A 6,112-nucleotide genomic window follows, 5' to 3' on the forward strand; every position below is an offset into this window, starting at 1 on the left:
TAGTGGAACGAATCAGTTCGCGGGTCTACCAGATGAAGACCCCTTGAAACATATGGAAATTTTCACGGACTATTGTTGTTCAATACCTATACCGGAGGGGGTAACTCAAGATGAAGTAAAGGGGTTCATGTTCTTATACTCCTTGAAGGATTCGGCGCGAGATTGGTATCGCTACCTCGATAGAGTAGCAGCTGGAGTCACTGATTGGACATCTTTAGCACTAGCCTTCTACAAGAAGTACTTCCCGCTTTCAAAGACTGATGCCTTGAAGAGTAAAATCACGAGTTTTCAGCAAGGAGCCGATGAAGATTTTTGTGAAGCATGGGGACGTTTCAAAAGTTTGGTCCGAGCTGTCCCTCATCATGGTTTCCAGCAATGGTATCTTTGCAACCTATTTTACAACGCTCTATATGATGATTACAAGGTCATCTTGGATGCAGCTGCTAATGGCAGGTTTCAAAACAATACCGGTCAAAGTAAAGGTTGGAACACTATTGAGGAGATGGCAGTCCATAGAGCTGAGTTTGGTAGTTCGCGTGGAAATTCGCCAAAACAAAGTGATGAAATGAGTGCCGTTGTGACACTTATTACTTCTATTACTGCCCGTCTCGAGAAGCTCGAGGCCTCTGAAGCTTCCAAGGAAAGACTTGAAATTCCTATCCATAATTCAGATGAGACCGCGAAGTTGAGAGAAATGGTCCAAACTCTTTTGATTCAAGTGGCGAATATGGAAGCAGCTGGAATTGAGTCCTCAAAGAATTTTGTGAAGCAATTGGAGAATATAGAGGCTAAGCAAGTCGCCAATTCTTCAAGCAAATGTGAAGGGCCGGTTGAGACGATCAATGCCATCAATCTCAGAAGTGGCCTTTCTTATGAAAGTCCCGACAAGCCAAAGGAAGACTCGGGAAATGATGAAGAAGCTCGTTTAAATTCTGCTGCAAACACGAGCTTGAATGCCAGCACTTCTGGTCGATCGACCACCATTCTCAGTCGATCGACTGAAGCGTCAGATAAAATAGTTTCTGGTCAGAAACTATTCATACCCAGCACAACTGGTCGATCGACCAAGACCGCTTTGTCGATCGATCGAGAGGTTCTGAAGAAACGATTTACGATCGAAATCGTTTCACGCCAAAGATATGTGGTCGATCGATCACTCCTATCAGTCGATCGACCAGGTCTTCAGTACAGGACGCAAACCCGTCAATTAATTTGCATGATTCTATACTCATTGATGATTTGATGGAAGTTTTAAACTTACGGAAGCCGAAGGTTGCTGATCCTACGGCCGATGTTGCGATCCCGTGTCCGGAGCGTTTGGAGAATGCAAAGTTGGAGCGTCAGTTCGACAAATTTTTGGAGATCGTCAAGAGCCTTGAGGTAACTATTCCTTTCACTGATTTAATTACCCAAGTACCGTCTTATATGAAGTTTATGAAAGATATTTTATCACGTAAACGACATATAGAGGATCATCATGTAGTAGCCTTCATCGCGACGGCACTTTGCTCATCTTCAAAATAAGCTGCCAAATAAAAAATTTGACCCGGGTAGTTTCTCCATATCTTGCTGTATTGGGACCCACTTGGTCGATAACGCCCTATGTGATACAAGGGCTAGTGTCAGTGTTATGCCGTTGTCTCTTGCTAGGAGACTTGGTTTCACTAAATTTCAGACATCGATATTACCGTGCAGATGGCCGACCGTACCCAATCACGGCCAATAGGTACTTTAGAGGACATACTTGTGCAGATAGGGAAATTCTTTATTCCCGTTGACTTTTTGGTTTTGGATATTCCCGAAGACCGACACACTCCTATCATTTTAGGACGACCATTCCTGCGCACTGTTGGTGCAGTGATAAATTTCGGGGATAGGACCATGACTGTGCAGGTAGGGGATGAAAATTTGACCCTTTACCAGACCGGCGTTCATAAGGCACCGATGCAAGTCAAACCTTGTGACGCCATATCCTCTATAGATCCTATTACGGATCCTCCTAGTGCTATTACTGAGTTATATTCTGCTGTACTGACACCTCCGCCCCAGCTTGGGAGCAAATTGGAGGACCATACTTTGTTATTTCATTCTGCAGTCATGGCGAGAGGGGCATAGGAGATCCTGGTGATACTAGTGAGACGGAATTCGAGCAAGCTGCTGAGAGAGATAAGCCGGGCAAATTGAAGAAGCGTGTCATTGATTTTGCGACACCAGATACCCTTCCTCCGATCAGGCCGGTTGTCTGGAAGCCTAGAGTAGCGGTCCATACTGCTGAAAGTACCTCTTTTGGTCAAGTGCCCTGCTTTGGGGTAGCTTGTTATTGAGCCATAGTGCTATTCGGCTGTAATTATTTTGTAATTATTTTATTTGAGTTGACTTTGGACAAGTTTTGGTATTGGTATTTTTGTATTTTGCATATTTGTGAAATTTTCAGGTAATATGGAGTTGATAAAGGATAGGAAATCGTTCCATGGAGATTGCCACGATCGAGCCCTGCTGATTCTTGATCGAGTTCTTGCCGCTGTGCAATTCGAGATAGAGGAGTTTTTCTCCTTTTCTCTCTCGTTTATTTGTTCTCCTTATTTCCTTTGTTTTTAATTTTTACATGCTACATCCTTTACCCGAGTTTTACAAATTTCTGCAATTAAAATTACCAATTTGTTTACCCAAATATTTTTCAAGCTTAAATTAAACCACTTTCCGCTGCTTTTATTTTGGTTTAATTATGTTTTGTTGGGTAATTAATTTGAGTTCTTCCTCCCTATTTCCAATTGATTTATTGCAATTCCCTTTTGTCGGGAATTGGTTTGGGGAGGTTTGCCTTATTGTTTGATTATTTATAAGAACTCAAGTTGTTGCAGAGTTATATTGACGCGATTCACTGCTAGTGCTTCTACTCTGTTGTGGCCCCTGCTGTTGCCGCGACGATGTATGCTCGTGATCCCTGTTGTATCACGATTGCTTTTATCTCCCCCGTTTCATGTCTGGTTTGGGGAGGTTATATCTTGTGAGTTTCCTACTCCATTTCATTTTATCTCCCTTAAGTTTAGTTTGCATTTTTACCGCCCTCTTAAATGTCGCTACGATTTAACTTTTTGTTAGGTAGTAGTTGGTCCAATGAGGACATTGTCCGATTTGGTTTGGGGAGGGTAATGCATCCTTGAGTCTGCATTTGCATTTGTTTTGCATTCATATTTATTGCATTTCTGCATGCATTGTTCTTACTTTTCAGAATAATCATTAAAAATTTAAAATTTTCCAAAAATATCACGTTTAGTTTTGCATATTAGGTTGAGTCTGATTGGAGTATTCATTGCTATAAACTGTCATTTGCTTAAGCCTTGCACTTTATCACGTCTTTTAGCAAAAGTTTTCGCAATATCTCGAATTTCGTTTCAAAATTTGTTGAACTAGTAGACTTGACTTGAAAATTTTGGCAAACTACAAGAATCTTTCTAAGGATTAGAGCTTAATAAATCGGTGACATTCATGACCGATTTCATGTAGGAATGTGAGTAGCACTCCTTATAAGACATGTTACATTAATTTGCATAAACATGAATTTGATCTGCTTAGTGCCTGTATGCATTCGGTTTGTGGTTTGTTGACACATGTGGGAGAGGTCTCCTTTTCTCATTTTACCCATAAGCCCCACATAGCCAAAATTGCCTTCTTGTCCCATCAGCTACATACTGAAATTAGCCACCTTATCCGAGCTAGTACTTGTAGTTTTGGGAATGTTTTTATTGCATTTTGGTTATATTGCTCTACGTGAGATGAGTGGTGAAATGTTGAAGGGGAAGAAAGAAAGAAAAGAATTGAAAAAAAAAAAAGAAAAAAAAAGGAGAAAAAAGAGAAACAGATTATGAAAAAATGAAAACCAGTTCGATATTCAGTCGATCGACCTCACCCTCTGGTCGGTCGACCAGGCTCTGCAGAATTGAAAAATCGCATGAATTGGAATTTTATTTTATGGCGATTTTTACTCCCATGTTGTTATTATATCTTTTGGGGAGTTGAAGTTTGTTGGAGATTGTGAGTATTGTGCATCAATTTGGCACTGTTTTGTATCGTTCACATTAAGTTTGAAGTTGGAAAGTGCGTATTATTTGGATCCCGTTGTTGCTAGCTCGGCCTATTGTAGACACCTCGTTTCTGCACCCCTCGCAAGCCACCCGGTGATGATTGGGCCGCATGTTTGATTCGCGGAACGATTAGTGACAGTTCATAAGATTATCGTCAAGTGATTGCTCAAATATTAATGTCAACCTCTTAGTTGTCATCTACGTCCCGATACGGTCGTTTTGACAGTAATTAGAGTACATTCGGAGTCCGGGTCAAAAACCGTCTCCATTTTCTGATAGCTGTTAAATCCCGAGTCAGAATGTTCTGGAATGTTCCGGATATTTCTATTCCATATTTCTCAAATTTTATCTTTTGGCAAATAATATCCCGTAATATTCAAAAAGATAATCGAATCAATTCCGTCCTACCATAACTTAAACACGGAAATCTTTCTTAAACAGGAGGAAACCCCCTGGGAATAGACGCAGCAGGTGCTGCGCCTCTTCCAAGAGACGCAGTGGCTGCTGCGCCTCTTCCCAGGCCCTTCTTTGCATGATTTACGTATCTTTTTTATATCTTTCCGAGATTCACTTCCAAAGAGTCTCCGAAACCCTATTCCTTCACGTGATTAGTATAAATAGGAGCCTTCGCTCCTCATATTTCTCACGCGAGTGTCCGCCCTTCTCTTCTCCCTTTACATTCTAGACTTTGTTCTTACTAATTGGCGCCTACGTGCTTGGACTTCCGACCACGTAAGCTCGGATCTTTCCGGGTACCAGCCTCTCCGTTGCATGACCGACCAATTTGACCAACTACACTCAATCAACTTAAATTAATCAATCGTTTTCCTCTTACGAGGGCACTCTCTTTGCATTCGCGTCGAGCATCACTAGTCATATTCTTAGTCCTTCTCGTTTCGTCAAACATGTAAGTCTGAGGGTGTATAATCCTTATTTATTTATTGTATTTTATCTTTATCGTATCACTCATGTAAGGTTTATGTCGAAAGTACCTCATTAAAACCGATTTCTAAAACCGTCTTTAAAACCTCCTTTTACGGATTTTCAGAAGACTAACAGTCGAGAAAAGACGCAGCAATCGCGCGCTCTTTTGAAGGAGCGCGCAGTTCTGCTGCGCGCCTCTTCGTGAGGGGCCGCCGCAGCTTCTCGCTTCTTTTCTTCTTCTTCGTCCTCTGTAAATTTCGTCTTGCTTCTGTTTATTTTGTTTGCTTGATTAATTCTTCGTTCACATGATAGTTTAATAATCATATGTATATAATCCATCATTCATCCACATGTTTAAATCGTCATAAATCCGACTTAAATCCCAAGTAATCTCATATTTGCGGGTTTTCGTCATTCAATTCAAACCCGGGTTTTGGAGGTTCGATTCATTCATATTGAATCTCTGGAATTCGTAATTGATACATTCTAACCTGTCTTTTGTCATATATTCATCATTAGTTCATCCATCGTATTTAACCTAAATAATTTGTTTAATTAGTTTAAATCATTCGTTCATGTAATTATTCCGTCTTATTCATGTTTATCGCTTTCATGACCATCATTCACATGTAATTAACCTGTTAATCACTTCCATCCGAGTCAAATAATCTGATCAATCCTTAAAATTAACAATTAACATTAACGATTTGCAGTTCCGGCTTCACAGCCAGAACTCACCCTTGGAACAGACGCAAAGAATCGCCGCGCTCTCTTCCAAAGGGCGCGATCTCTTTGCGCTGTTCCAGGATGATTTCTGTCTCTGAACTCCGTTGCTGCCTTGACTTAGTTTAATTAGCTTACGTATTAACTAACTATTATCCGTAATCACGCTAATTCCTGTTCGTTATTTCTTTTTTATTCTTTTATTCCTTTTCTCAAATTATCCGTTTTAAAGGTATTTTCGACATAAATCGCCTATTCCGATGTAATTATTGTAATTTTCATTATTGTAGTTTATATTTATTGTATTCATTGTATTTCATATTGTTTGTATGATTTCACATGTAAATCAATCTTAAATCCTACTTCGACCCAATTGTATG

General features: G+C 40.3%; 1 non-coding gene across 1 annotated transcript; it reads right to left on the bottom strand.

Moving 5' to 3' along the window:
- Positions 1-260: 260 nt before the first annotated feature.
- Positions 261-369, bottom strand: LOC141620380 (small nucleolar RNA R71). The gene has a single exon (XR_012531951.1). It is a non-coding gene; the product is annotated as a small nucleolar RNA R71 (small nucleolar RNA).
- Between the last annotated feature and the right edge of the window lie 5,743 nt (positions 370-6,112).

This window comes from Silene latifolia, chromosome 1 (assembly GCF_048544455.1).
Source record: "Silene latifolia isolate original U9 population chromosome 1, ASM4854445v1, whole genome shotgun sequence".
Taxonomy (NCBI): domain Eukaryota; kingdom Viridiplantae; phylum Streptophyta; class Magnoliopsida; order Caryophyllales; family Caryophyllaceae; genus Silene; species Silene latifolia.